Source organism: Macaca thibetana, chromosome 11, assembly GCF_024542745.1.
Source record: "Macaca thibetana thibetana isolate TM-01 chromosome 11, ASM2454274v1, whole genome shotgun sequence".
Lineage (NCBI taxonomy): Eukaryota > Metazoa > Chordata > Mammalia > Primates > Cercopithecidae > Macaca > Macaca thibetana.
Window position 1 is genome coordinate 65775828 of NC_065588.1, and position 15428 is coordinate 65791255.

Sequence of the window (15428 nt, forward strand, 5' to 3'; positions counted from 1 at the left end):
TCAATATGGCCTGTCCCACGTGTCTTTCAGACGGTAGGGTTCAGTGTGGAGCTTTGCTGAATCCTGCCCCGTTGGAGTCCTACTGAGGGGAGTGGGACTGGTACTGTGGGGAGGGTCCTGGACTTGCGCTCTGAAGATCTGCGTTTGAATTTTTTAAATTGCTGTGGAACCTTGAGCAAGTCGTTTAACTTCTCATGATCTCCTCCCATCATCTGGAAACAAGAGAGTCAGACCAGATCACCCCAAAGGATCACATCAGGCTTGGCAGCCTGGACTTCCCACTGGGTGACTCTGACGTCACTGAACGTGCTGTATTGCTCAGCTGCAAACGTAGGTTAACGGTGGGGCAAGTGGGGTGGGATCATGCTTGAGAAAAACATTGCTTTAGTTTTAGTTAAATGCTGGGCCACACAATTAAAATTGGCAAAGAACCTTTTTTTTTTTTTTTTTTTTAAAAAGACAGGGTTTCACTCTGTTGCCCAGGCTGGAGTGCAGTGGTGTGATCTCAGCATACTGTAGCCTCAGCTTTCCAGGCTTAAGCAACCCTCCTGCCTCAGCCTCCTGAGTAGCTGGGACTACAGGTGTGCACCACCATGTCCAGGCAATTTTTGTATTCTTTGTAGAGACAGAGTTTTGCCAAGTTGCCCATGGCTGGTTTTGAACTCCTGGGCTCAAGTGATCCACCTGCCTCAGCCTTCCAAAGTGCTGGGATTATAGGCTTGAGCCACAGCGTCTGGCCTGGCAAAGACCTTGGCCCAGCCACCCTTTTGTGTAATGGCCAAGATGCTCAGAGGGGCCAGCATGGCAAATGGAAAGAGGAAGCATGGGCTTTGTAGTCAGAAAAATGTGAGTGTTACTATCAGCTCTGCCACTGACGAGGAAACATTGTTTACCTTCTCAGAGCCTCAGTTCACTTACCTGCAAAATTGGAATAAGAACACCCACTGCATGAGGTTTTCCTGAGGTTAAAAAAATGATAATGTGTTTAAATAGTTTGCACATGGAAGGTGCTTGAAAACTGAAAACTGTTTTGTATGATTATCCTTTTCTTACTTGTGTTGTAATTAGGTATTGGGCTGTGACTATTCCAGTGTCTGCTGATAAATGCTCAAGTGAGCTAAACCTGAGCAAGCTCTGGTGCCGACTCCTCACTTCCTGGGTCCTATCTGGCCTCCTGGTTTGGTGTTAGGAAGACCTAAAGATGGCTGGGCCGACTCTATACCTTCCCGATTCACTGTCCCCTCCTTCAACTCTTCCTCCTACCATAACGTATAACACATAACACATAAAGTAGTCCTATGGTCTCTGATGTAGATATTTACCTCCTTACAAAGCAAAGACAGCTTTTTATCGACCTTGAATGGCGTTCTTTGAAATGTTGGCAAGATGCTGTTGTTTGAGCAGTACCTCACCATGTCTCATGTCCCCCTTTCCAGGGCGTAAAGTGTTATTCCACTGGGTTCCCACCAGGCAGGGAATCAACTAGCACTCAATAAACCTAGTTAAATGCCTTGAAAGGTGGTTCATAAACCTGCAGAAGACCCTAAGTCAGGCAGACGAGTGGAAGTGGCTTGGTCGTCACTGACTATGGATGTCTTAAGACCAAGTCGGCTTTCTCCTTCATCAGAAGCACAGCCCTGGAAAGAATGCGTTTCACTAAAAATAGGGCAGTTGGAGGCATGACTGCACCAGCAGATAGTCTTCCCAGCAGCTTTTGGGGCAGGCTGACTGATAAAGCTTTCTGCTCCGGGTGCTCCAGATTACTCACAGCTGTTTCCAGACCAAAGCGCCCTGGGGAGGCTGGCATCACGCCATACGTCAGGTGCTTGTTATCAAACACTGCGTGCGAGGCCAGAGTCGGCCTAATTGGCCTCCAAGCCTTGCCTGGATGGAATGGATCAGGGAGGGCTGGCAACCTGTTCTGTCACTGTATTCTTTTTTTTTTTCTTTTTCTTTCTTTCTTTTTTTTTTTGAGACAGAGTTTCGCTCTTGTTGCCCAAGCTGGAGTGCAGTGGCTCGATCTTGGATCACTGCAACCTCCACCACCCTCCTGCCTCAGCCCCCCGAGTAGCTGGGATTACAGGTATGCGCCACCATGCCCAGCTAATTTTTGTATTTTTAGTAGAGACAGGGTTTCACCATGTTGGCCAGGATGGTCTTGATCTCTTGACCTCGTGGTTCGCCCACCTTAGCCTCCCAAAGTGCTGGGATTATAGGCGTGAGCCACCACAACTGGCTAATTTTTAGTATTTTTAGAAGAGACGAGGTTTCACCATGTTGGCCAGGCTGCTCTCGAGCTCCTGACCTCAAATGACCTGCCCGCCTTGGCCTCCCAAAGTGCTGGGATTACAGGCCTGAGCCACCGCGCTCAGCCTCTGTCACTGTATTCTAAAACCCAGCAGTTTCCTTTACGTGTGTGTGTGTGTGTGTGTGTGTGTGTGTGTGTGTGTGTGTTTAACTTCTAAAAAAAGTTGGACTTTTTCCTTCCATTGTAGTTGAGGGTAGTATAACATAGTGGTTAATGGGTATGCTTCAGAGCCAAACTTCCTGGGTTTGAAGCCTGTTCTCTTTTGTTTTGTTTTAAATTAACAAAACATATTTCTATTTTTTTTTCTTTTGTAGAGACGAGGGTCTCACTACATTGTCCAGCCTAGGCCTTGAACTCCTGGCCTCAAGGATCGTCTTACCTCGGCCTCCTAAACGTGCTGAGATTACAGGTATGAGCCACCACACATGGCCTCAAACTTAATTCTTTTAGAGTAGTTTTAGGTTCACAGCAAAATTGAGCAGAAAGTGCAGAGAGTTCCTATATACGCCTTGTCTCCTCCCCTGCTATTAACATTCCCCTACACAGTATATTTATTACAGCTGATGAAGCCATATTGACATGCCATTATCACTCAAAGTCCATCGTTTACATTAGGGTTCACTCTTGGTGTTATAGATTCTATGGTTTTTGATAAACGTATATGTTTCCCTCATTGTGGTATCATACAGAGTATTTCCACTGCCCTAAAAATCCTCTGTGCCCTTCCTAGTCATGCCTCCCTCCCCCCCGGAAACCACTGATCTTTTTACTGTCTCCATAGTTTTGCCTTTTCCACAATATCATACAATTGGGATCATACAGTATGTAGTCTTTTCAGATCAGCTTCTTTCACTTAGTAAAATGCATTTAAGTTATCTTTAAGTATTTTCATGGCTTGATAACTCATTTCTTTCTAGAACTAAACGAGATTCCATGGTCTGGATATACCACAGTGATTTGTTCATTCACCCACTGAAGGCTATCTTGGTTGCTTCTAAGTTTTGGCAATTATGAATAAAGCTGCTATGAACATCTGTGTAGGTTTCTGTGCAGACATAAATTTGCAATTCATCTGGATGAATAACAAGAAGCGTGATTGCTGGATCATAGGGTAGGAGTAGGTTTAGTTTTGTAAGAAACTGCCAAGCTGTCTTCCAAAGTAGCTGTACGGTTTTGCTTTACCACCAGCAGTAAATAAAAGCCCCTCTTGCTCCATGTCCTCCAGCGCACTTGGTGTTGTCAGTGTTTTGGGTTTTTGGAGCCTGTTTTTGCTACTTCTTAGCTTTCGATGACTTGAGGCAAGTCATTAAATCTCTCTGCCTTAGCTTCTGAGTTTGTGAAACACAAAACAGTAGGACCTCCAAGACTGGGTTGATGTGAGAGTTAAATAAAGAGATTCATAGAAGGCATGAGGAATAGGGCTGGCGCCTGCATGTAGATTCAATAAACATTAGCTATGATGTTTGGATTAGGCTGGATTTCTGTCTTAAGAAACAGCTGAGATTCTGAGTGCAAAATAGTGTTTAGGCTGGGGGATGGATTCCATGAAGCTCTTTCTTTCTTTTTTTTCGAGATGGAGTCTTGCTTCGTTGCCCAGGCTGGAGTGCAGTGGCGTGATCTTGGCTCACTGCAACCTCTACCTCCCAGGTTCCAGCGATTCTCCTGCCTCAGCCTCTGGAGTAACTGGAACTACAGGCATGCACCATCAGGCCTGGCTAATTTTTGTATTTTTAGTAGAGATGGGGTTTCGCCATATTGGTCAGACTGGGCTCAAACTCCTGACCTCAGGTGATCCACCCACCTCGGCCTCCCAAAGTTCTGGGATTACTGGCATAAGCCACCACACCTGGCCTATGAAGTTATTTCTAATAATAAGAATTGACCCCATGCCATCACCATGCTGAGGGATATAATCTCATTTGAACACCACCACTAGGTGACAAGGTAGACACACGAATAGTCTCCACTATTAGGTGAAGAAATAGGGAGGTGACATCTGGAGGAGGAGGCTCCCAGGACCCCCTTGTCAGCACCATGGCTGGCCTCCTATTGCTCTGGTCTGAGTGTTTACATAATTTGGTCTTACCGCTGGTAGAGTTCTTCCTGTGTCCTCAGGAAATAGCACAGGGAAGAGGGGAGAGTGGCAGGTGGAACAGGAGGGCCTTCAGGCAGTCTCCCTCTCCGCCTGGCGCCTGAATAGTGCTGAGAGGTTGCAGGGGTCTGGACATTCCAGATGAAGGATGTGCTGTTTCCAAGCCCAGCCACCCAATGCACAGACAGTGCTCCGTGGCTTCCTTCATGAACTGTCTATATGGAGAAAGTTTCTAGAAAAATGGCCACCATTTGTTGAATCCCCACTACATGCTCAGTACCCAGGAAAATGCCCATAGTAACTCTGTGGGATATGAACGATTATTAGCCTAATTTTCAGATAAGGAAGCAGGTCAGAGAGGTTAAGTAGTACCCAGGCCCAGAGTGAGTAAGTGGCAGACTTAGGAGCCTGACCTCGAAGCCACAGCCTTACAGGGACTATGCCCAGTGGGGAATGTCTCGGTACTACAAGAGGCAGACTCAGAGGCTTCTGACGAACGATGAAGGGGAGCACTTTTTAGGAAACTGCAGAAAAAGGAAAACAAAATTTGTGGAGAGGTCTGCTACATAGCCATGTTCCTCTGACGTCCAGAACAAAAGGATCCCAAGCACCGTGGTTGGCTGCCCTGGCCCTCACCAGGCTTGGAGCCTGGGTCACTCTCTGTGCTAGCCTCTGTTGGAAGTGAGGCAGCCACAAGACCCCACTTGTTCCCTCTGGGACACCTGCTCTGAGTATAGCGCATTCAGATGGACCCTGTGACCTGTCCTGAGGTGTCACGTCCACACTCGGTCTCCTGGCTCTGTGGGAGGAGCGCTTGGCCAGGCTGTGATGAGACAGAGCTCCTGCCATGGAAGTCTGGCACAGACTGTCCTGGATGTCCAGGCAAATACCTATTGCCTTGTGATATGGTTTGGATCTGTGTCCCTGCCCACATCTCACATGAAATTGTAATCGCCGATGCTGGGGGTGGGGTCTGGTGGAGGCGATTGGATCATGGGGGCAGATTGCCCCCTTGGTGCTGTTCTCATGATAGTGAGTGAGTTCTATCTAGATCTGTTTGCTTTAAAGTGTGTGGTGCCTCCCCGCCCTGACTCCTGCCCGTGCCATGTAAAGATGTGCCTGCTCCCCCTTTGCCTTCCGCCATGATTGTAAGTTTCTTGAGGCCTCCCCAGAAGGAGAAGCCACTATGCTTCCTGTACAGCTTGCAGAATCGTGAGCCAATTAAATCTCTTTTCTTACAAAGTACCCAGTCTCAGGTATTTCTTTATTTTTATTTTTTATTTTTGACAGAGTCTCACTCTGTTGCCCAGGCTGGAGTGCAGTGGCACGATCTCGGCTCACTGCAAGCTCCGTCTCCCGGGTTCAAGCGATTCTCCTGCCTTAGACTCCCGAGTAGCTGGGACTACAGGCGTGTGTGCCACCACGCCCAGCTATTTTTTTTGTACTTTTAGTAGAGATGGATTTTAACCGTGTTAGCTAGGATAGTCTCGGTGTCCTGACCTCGTGATCCACCTGTAATCCCAAAGTGCTGGGATTACAGGTGTGAGCCAATGCTCCCCGCCTATGTCTCATGTATTTCTTTATAGGAGTGAGAAAATGGACTAATATACCTTGACTCAAAACTGTGGAAATCACATTTAAGAATAGAAAGTGCTTGAAAAAAAATCTTTAAAAATATTATTCAGTGACAGCCTGGGCAACATGGCAAAACCCCATCTCTACCAAAAAAATACAAAAATTAGCTGCGCATGGTGGTGCACACCTGTGGTCCCAGCTACTCCAGAGGCTGGGGTGGGAGGATCACTTAAGCCCAGGAGGCAGGGTTTGCAGTAAGCTGTGATCCTGCCACTGCACTCCAGCCTGGGTGACAGAGTGAGACCCTGTCTCAAAAATAAATAAATAAATAAAAATTCAATGGAGAATTTATATTATACCTTATATATATTAATTTAGGTTATACCTTGATTACAGTTATGAAACAAAGATGAAAGGAGAAAGAAAAAGATCGGAAGGAAGCATGTTAAAATGATAATGGGTGATTTCTTTCCATTTTTTCCAAAACATGTGACACATTTACTTTTATAGTGCAAAACACATAGTTAAGACTTTTCCCTTTTCCTCTTGGACAGCTTATGTCTGTCTCAAGGAGTTAGAAGGAGATTAGATAACCAGGAAGAGACCAATCTTTTCTATAAATTTATTCCTTTGTAAAATGGAGGAAACAGTAGAAGAACAGTAGAACTTCATAAGATTAGTCTGAGCATTCAATGGGACAATCTGGGTAAAATTTTTATTATAAGTCTAGCACATGGTAAACGGTCAGTGTTAGTGATTAGCACCATCACCATCACTTTCATCATTATTGTTAGATCATCAGGACACTGGTGGACCTGGGAGTTCACCACTCCACTAGACACCACAATTCCAATATTGTGTGCCTATGGCAGGCTGAGAGATGTGAAAAGGAAGCAGAAATGCCACTTCCTAGTTTGCTGATCTGTGAGTTTCCAGCCATAAGCTGAGAAAGAAATCAGCCTTAGAGTTGAAAGTGGTGAACTTTCTCTAGCGATAGTAGAAGCTGACCTTGTCGCTCCCAGGAATGCACGTGTCACTCAAATCAAACCTCCCTGTCAGCAAGGAGGGCAGGCATTCTTCCTTCAGAACAGCACCAGGAATCTCCTGGGGACAGGGGGAGGACAGATGGGGCAGGTGAGAAGGCCTGTCATCTCTGCTGCTTGGGTGGCGTGTGAGGTTGGAAGAGAGGCAGATGCTCACTGCTCTACTAGTCACTGGCTCTGGGAGGCCACATGGAAAGAGGGTGGAATTCTGGACCTAGCCAAGGTTGAGTTCCTAGCCAAGTTCATCCAGTAACACGACTTCCTTCTTTGGGTTGATAGCTCCACTATCTCTATCCAGCCCTCACCTTTCCTCTAAGACTTGTTTTATATACAGTTGTCTATTTGACATCTCTATTTGAATGGAGTTTAATACACCCAAATAAAACTCTATTCTTTTCTCAGCACGCCCTCAACTTACAAGCCTTCCCCTCCTTTCCATCTTACAAAGTAGCACCACAAACTAGCTACTTGCTTGAGGGAAAATTTAGGAGTCACCTTCAATTCCTCCTTTCTTCAACCATATCCAGTTCACCAAATGGCTCTGATATATATATCCTGAATACTCTCCTCACCCCCGCTCGCCCACTCCCTACCTCCAGAGCTATAGTCCAGTTCAAGCCACTAACACCTTTCCAAACCGGTCTTCACGCAGCAGATGCTGCATTAACAAGGTAAGTCAGGCCATAGAAACTGGCATAAGAACTCCAATGGCATCATACTGCACCTGGAATAAAACCCAAACTCCCTACTCTGAACGGCAAGGCCTGTGTGATCTCACTTCCATCCACCTCCTCAAGGCTTTGATTCAAACACACTCACGTCTATTTGTCAGATGCACAGAGCACTTGCCCACAGCAGGGCCTCACTGCTCCTTCTATCTGGAGTACCCTTCCGATGGCTAGCTCTTTTCATACTCAACTATCAGGTCAAATGGCAGCTCCTCAGAAGGCCTTCCCTGGCCGGGCGCGGTGGCTCAAGCCTGTAATCCCAGCACTTTGGGAGGCCGAGGCGGGTGGATCACGAGGTCAGGAGATCGAGACCATCCTGGCTAACATGGTGAAACCCCGTCTCTACTAAAAAAAAAAAAATACAAAAAACTAGCCGGGCGTGGTGGCGGGCGCCTGTAGACCCAGCTACTTGGAGGCTGAGGCGGGAGAATGGCGTGAACCCGGGAGGCGGAGCTTGCAGTGAGCCGAGATCGCGCCACTGCACTCCAGCCTGGGCGACACAGCAAGACTCCGTCTCAAAAAAAAAAAAAAAAAAAAAAGAAAAAAAAAAGAAGGCCTTCCCTGACCTTCCCCAACCCCCATCACATCTAAGTAAGACACCCCTCTGTCCCTCATGGTGACTACCACATTGCTCTGTTGATTTTCTTTATACTCCTCATTACACTGTGAAATTATCTTCTTCACTCCTTTACCAGGTTTTGGCTGTTTCCCCCAAATGGGGGTAAATGCCACAAAAGAAGGGTGTTGCCAGTCATGTTCATCATTGCATATCTTGCTCCTGGAACAGCATGTGGGACATACTGGTTGCCAAATGTGAAAGGGAGGCAGGAGCAGATGATTTGTGTACAGGTATGTGGGGCCCGGTTGGGGGATCAAGGTGGAGTGCAGTATCATGCCTGATAGGATGGTCATGCCCAGTTGTTGTAGATTAGACACCAAAACCTCCACCCAAGGTGAACTCTGAAACTTCCCCGATAGCCCTACTGCAGTCCGCGGGCTTCTTCCTTCCTGGGCTTTTTTCTCACCTTTGTTACAAACGGCTTGGCAATACTAGCATTTTGGAATAAGGATTGAGAGAGTCATCTTTGAGCCGGGATGACCTTTGTCCTGGCACAACTGGACGGTGTTTGATCTGATGTACCCAGCACTGTCAGCGGGGGGATCCACTTCCTATCCCATCTTCACAAGGTGAGGGATCAGGAATTGGTGAAGAAACCAAGTTTCCTTTCTCCTGAACGGGAGAAACGTAGGCTTTTAATATCAAATGAATGTGTGAACCCGGATTATCTGAGACAGGTCTCAGTCCTAAACTAGGACTTCCTAAACTAGGAAGTTTATTTTGCTAAAGTTAAAGACGCATGCTCGTGGCACAGCCTCAGGAGGTCCTGATGACATGTGCCCAAGGTGGTCCGAGCACAGCTTGGTTTTGTACATTTTAGGGAGACATGAGACATCAATCAATACATGTAAGATGAACGTTGATTCAGTCTGGAAAGGCTGGACGACTGGAAGCAGAGGAGGGGGCAACTCAGTGGGGAGGGGGCTTCCGGGTCATAGATAGGTAAGAGACAAAAAGTTGCATTCTTTTGAGGTTTTTTTGTTTGTTTGTTTTAATTGAGACAGGGTCTTACTCTGTCGCCCAGGCTGGGGTGCAATGGCGCCATCTCAGCACTGCAAGCTCTGCCTCCCAGGTTCAAGTGATTGTCCTGCCTCAGCCTCCCTAGTAGCTGGGACTACAGGCTCATGGCACCGCGCCCAGCTAATTTTGTATTTTCACTAGAGACAGGGTTTCACCATGTTGGCCAGGCTGGTCTTGAACTCCTGACCTCAAGTGATCTGCCTGCCTAGGTCTCCCAAAGTGTTAGGATTACAGGTGTGAGCCATGGAGCTCGGCCTCTTTTGAGTTTTTGATTAGCCTCTCCAATCAGACATGCATTTATCTCAGTGAGCAGAGGGTGACTTTGAATAGAATGGGAGGCAGGTTTGCCCTCAGCAGTTCCCAGCTCCACTTTTCCCTTTGGCTTAGTGATTTTGGGGCCCTAAGACTTATTTTCCTTTTGCAGATGGATCTGACGACTGGAAAATGGTTCCTCTGACTCAGAGCCTCTGCTCTGACCTAGAGCTCTGTCTCCTTTATCTAGAACACTCTTCCTCATATAGCGTGTGACTTCCTATCCCATCTTTTATATGATTGCTCAAACATCCTGTTCTTCATCCTCAGCTACTTTTGCAAAAATTCTTTGCTCGCTCTCACTCAGCCTGCTTAGTTTTTCTCCAGAGCACTATCACCATCTCCCAAGCTATAGACTTTATTGAGTGATGTGTTTATTGTCCCCCACCCTCCAGTGTAAGCTCCATCAGTGACGAGACTTTGTTTCTTTGGTTCCCAGTGTATCTCCAGCATCCAGACCAACGCTCACCACATCACCGTGCTCACTACGTATCTGCCGGGTGAAGTAAAATCTAGGCATCAGAATCACAGGTTCATGGGGTGGGAGGATTTCTGGGCTAAGGCATCCTAATAAGAAATGGCATCAAGCCTGAGATGTCACTGAAAATGAAAGTTTAAAACAAAAAAACCAAAGCACTGAAGCTGAGTACATGTCCCAGGGCTACAAAATTATACATCTCTTACATTTAATGGAGCCACAAACCAAGGTACTTAGAATGAAAAAGATTCTTTCTCTCTCTCTCTTTTTCTGAGACAGAATCTTGTTCTTGTTACCTAGGCTGGAGTGCAATGGTGCGATCTCAGCTCACTGCAACCTCTGCCTCCTGGGTTCAAACAATTCTCCTGCCTCAGCCTACTGAGTAGGTGGGATTACAGATGCACACCACCACACCTGGCTAATATTTGTATTTTTAATAGAGACGGGGTTTCACCACGTTGGCCAGGCTGGTCTTGAACTCCTGACCTTGTGATCCGCCTGCCTTGGCCTCCCAAAGTGCTGGGATTAAAGGCATGAACCACCGCATCCGGTCAAGATTTGTATTTTACAAAGAATTTTACTTATTTTGTAATTGATAGTTGGTATGGATTGAGTGTTTGTGCTCCCTTGAAAGCCCTGTGTTAAAGCCCTGATCCCTAGTGTGATGGTATTTGGAGGTGAGATCTTTGGAGATAATTAGGGTTAGATTAAGTCATGAGGGTGGGGCCTTCCTGATGCCCTCACTAAAAGACTACGAGACAGGAGACCATGTGAGGATACAGCTAGATGTCTACAAACCAGGAAGAGGGCCCTCACCAGATGCCACATTTTTCAGTACTTTGATTTTGGGCTTTCCGGCCTCCAGAACTGTGAGAAATAAATTTCTGTTGTGTATAAACCACTCAGTCTATGGTACTTTGTTATGGCAGCCCAACTGATAAGATACTGGTGTGGTATTATAGAACAGTATAATGACCTCCTTGAATTGCAGTGCTAGTTGTAGGACTAAACTCTAGGAGGCAGTGTTGCATATTCTAAAGAAATCATTCTTTCTAACTGTCCTAAGAACACACAGTGTGACCTTAGACCAGCCACTTTCCAGCCTTGAGCCTTTGAGTCCTCATCTGTGATGGGAAGGAAATAGATTGGAGATACTTTACATTTCTCGGTCAATGCTAACATGTGTAATTAATTCAGTGTGCAAGATGATGTTAATTTGCCTAGATCTTTTTTCATCTAATATTCACCTTTATGTTTATTTACCAAATGTCCTCACTCTTGGTGCAAAGTAAATTCGATCTGGAACCACTGCTTAGGATTGCTGTCTCAGTGGAAAATAATTTCTTTCTTTCTCCAGTGTCATTATTTTCCTCTTTTTAATCCTTACCTTTCCCACAATCCAGAATTGTAAGAAAATAAGTATCAGAATAATATTTGACCAAATATCTGGGCATTATGGCCCAGCCAAGTCGACACACAAAATTAGCCATCACATAGTACCGAATACTTATGCTTTGCTTTTCTAAAAGTGTTCTATATGCTTTATCTCAATAAATACTCACAACTCTCTAATATAAGAAATGCTGAGGCCTGGAGGGATTGAAATGGCTTGTCCAAGGTCACACAGTAAGTGGCACCATGGGACAAAACCCCAGGTCCTGTCATTCTGCGTCCCATGCTCTTTCTCCCTTATCCTGCTGCTTCTCTGGAGTTGGCAGTGCTCCCAGGAACGCGCCATTCATGGTGATTTTACCTGGCTGTGAAAGGCCCTCTGGATCAGAGGCACAATCATTGTCAGTCTGATTTGGAATCCTTGGTCTTGTGACACAAAACATGATCAGCCCTAGCTCAGATGGATGGTTTTGAGAAGGTGTGAGTTTTTCCTTTTGCTTTTTTTTCATTGTTGCAAGCAAATTGGCTTCCTGATGTCTATTTTTACATTTCTCAGCCATGGCAAAGGCCATGGTGATGAGCTGCTTCTGTGAGATATTGACCATCCCTTGTACTTGGGATCAATTCACTGGGTCAAGCTCAGGGAAAGATGTTACAGACAGATTACTGGCAGTAAATGGGAACAAAGCCACAATGATGGAAATGCATCTAAGTTTCTGCTGGGCTCGTTTGCTTTATTTACCTATTGACTTTTCAGCACCATGTCTTTCAGATGTGTCTAGGAAATGCCTCATATATTTCCTTACTAACATTAGTCACAAGTATCAGCCGACAATGAATTTAGTCCTAGGTTGTTGGGAGTTGCCAAGATTCTTAAGGACTCTATGGAATCAAAGAGGGAAAGTATCTTTGGAAGTTTAATTGGGTTGACCTGGAAGGACCTCTTAGGAGTAATACAAGATCCACATTAGCACATGATAAAATGGCCCTATTGTTTTGTGGAGCGTTGTTTTCTTTTTTTTCTTCTTTCTTTCTTTATTTTTTTTTTTTGAGATGGAGTCTTACTCTGTTGCCCAGGCTGGGGTGCAGTGGTGTGATCTTGGCTCACTGCAACCTCCGCCTCCCAGGTTCAAGCGATTCTCCTGCTTCAGCCTGCTGAGTAGCTGGGACTACAAGCAAGAGTCACTATGCCTGGTTAATTTTTGTATTTTTAGTAGAGATGCGGGTTTCACCATGCTGGCCAGGCTGGTCTTGGACTCCTGACCTCAAGTGATCCTCCTGCCTTGGCCTCCCAAAGTGCTGGAATTATAGGTGTGAGCCACTGTGCCTGGCCTGGAGCAGTTTTTCCCTTGGGAAGTCAAACAGTGGTAGAGTTAGTTTCAACTAAACCATGCCTTTGGTTCAGTGGGAGCCAATAACATTGAAACATGTGATGACTGGGCCTTGGCAACCATCAAGACAAAATTCAACTTGCCCTAGAATTTTCACACTCAGGGAAACATGCACGTGCACATACACACATGTCAAAAGAAAGTTTGCCAAAGATTCGAGGTAGCAGGAGGGATGGGGGAAAAGCATTAGTCTGAGAACAGTCGTGAATGGTTAGCATATGAAAGGTATCACACCAGGTCCTGGGACTGTAGCCTCTGCAGCCTCACAGAGCTCATGGTCTCCCAAAGGCAAATTCAACAAATATTTATTAAGGTCCTACTGTGTGTTAGACACGGAATGAAATGTCCCATGCTATTTGGTGCCATCACAGAACTGCAGTCCAATAGGGAATAGGTGCTGTGACAGGGGACACAGAGGATATGGAATTCTGTAGCCTGCCCTGGCCTGAAAGGCATGAGAAAGCTTTCTAGATAAAGTGACATCAGAGCCACCCTCTTAAGGATGTGTAGAAGTCAACCAAATGGAGGCCATTTTTGGGTATGGTGGTTTCACTCAGGAGAAAAACAAACGTTTTGGTTGGAAGAGATACGAGGCCATTGGTAAAACTGCAATACAGGCAGATAGGCTGGAAAAGGCAAGTGCAAAGTGAGGCTGGGGAATGGCTGGGGCAGGAGGAGGGGAGTGGTGAGAGGTGAGGCTGAGGAGGGGACCAGGGGCCAGAGCTGGGGAGCCTTGTATGCCATATTGAGGAATTTGGGCTTTGCTTTTAGTCTTTTGAAAGATTTTTAAAAATTATGAATGAAACAATGAGGCCTGAGGCTTTGAAAGTTCACTCTGTCTGCAATTTGCTGTGATACGTCCTTTAATATAGATTGCCCGGAGAGTGCTTCTACAGCGTACTGGAGGATGCAGAAGCAAGGTAAAGGGATGTGGGGACAGGCGGGGCTGTGTCTGTTGCTGTCAGCAGCTCTGGGCTCCCTCTCGGGAACTCTGTGGCACTCCAGGTACCTTCTCTGATGTCTCTGTCATCCATGATAGTCCTATGCTCCTGGCCTTCAGGGTGGAGGCTGTCACCACCCTCTCTATGATTTTGATCGCAGTTTACGTCTGGCCTGCCACCCCGAATCTTTGGCAAACTTTCTTTTGATGTGTGTGTATGTGCACGTGCATGTTTCCCTGAGTGTGAAAATTCGAGGGCAAATTGAATTTTGTCTTGATGGTTGTCAAGTCACTGCAGATTCAGACACTTCCCTCACTGCTGGCTTCTCTACAAATCCAGCAGCTTCTGTCTTGGTGCCTGCCAACACCCAGTGAAGAGGCAAGTCCAGAGCCTCAGTGAGGAGGCTCAGCTCAAAGTTGAAAAGCACACTCCTGTTCTATTTGTTACTAGCAAAGTCTTACTTACTGAGGTGGTAACAGAAAGTTGCTGCCTGGAGACTGACGGGCTTGAATGCTGGTTCTGCTGCCTGATAGCTGTGTGGCTTTGAGAAAGCAATGTGAACCTTCCTGACCCTCAGATCTCCCTCCTACTTTTTTTTTTTTTTTTTTTTGGAGATGGAGTCTCTCTGTCTCCTAGGCTGGAGTGCAGTGGCGTGATCTCGGCTCACTGCAAGCTCCACCTCCTAGGTTCACGCCATTCTCCTGCCTCATCCTCCCGAGTAGCTGGGACTACAGGCGCCCGCCACCACGCCCAGCTAATTTTTTGTATTTTTAGTAGAGATGGGGTTTCACCGTTTTAGCCAGGATGGTCTCGATCTCCTGACCTCATGATCCACCTGCCTTGGCCTCCCAAAGTGCTGGGATTACAGGTGTGAGCCGCTGTGCCTGGCGCCCTTAGACTCTTCATCTGTAAATAATAATGACCGGCACTGCATGGTTGCTGTGAGACTAGTAGTTGTGCCATAAATAGGTCAAAGAAAATAACAGGATCAAAGGCAAAGCTGTTGCTGGTAGTGACCTTGAGGAGAAAATAAGTTGGAATCTCTGTCTTTATTTGATGATTTCTTCTTATAATAATGTTTTCAGTATTTTAATTAAATTTCATTTTTGTATTTTTCAACTATTGTCCAGATATTTTTGCCTTGGAGTTTTTAAAGTGTAGATTTTTTTTTTTTTTTTTCCCCGAGATGGAGTAGCACTCTGTCATCCTGGCTGGGGTACAGTGTTATGATCTCACCTCACTGCAACCTCCACCTCCCAGGTTCAAGAGATTCTTGTGCCTCAGCCTCCTGAATAGCTGGGATTACAGGCATGCACCACCACACCCACCTAACTTTTGTATTTTCAGTAGAGATGGGGTTTCACCATGTTTGCCAGTTGACCTCAAATGATCTGCCCTCCAAAACCACCTTGGCCTCCCAAAAGTGCTGGGATTACAGGTGTGAGCCATCACACCTGGCCAATGGTGTCAAATGTTGATTGACAACAGTAAGCCTAAGGTTAGTCCTTGGAATTGTCGTCGTTGCTCAG

The 15428-nt window shown here is 46.1% G+C and overlaps 1 long non-coding RNA gene across 2 annotated transcripts; it reads left to right on the forward strand.

Moving 5' to 3' along the window:
* The first annotated feature begins 47 nt into the window (after window positions 1-47).
* LOC126930011 (uncharacterized) lies at window positions 48-8674 on the forward strand. 2 transcript variants are annotated; one of them, XR_007717421.1, is made up of 3 exons: window positions 48-330; window positions 2623-2717; window positions 8442-8674. It is a non-coding gene; the product is annotated as an uncharacterized LOC126930011 (long non-coding RNA). The 2 variants fall into 2 exon arrangements; XR_007717422.1 differs by lacking the exon at window positions 8442-8674 and adding an exon at window positions 3226-3324.
* The last annotated feature ends 6754 nt before the right edge of the window (window positions 8675-15428 follow it).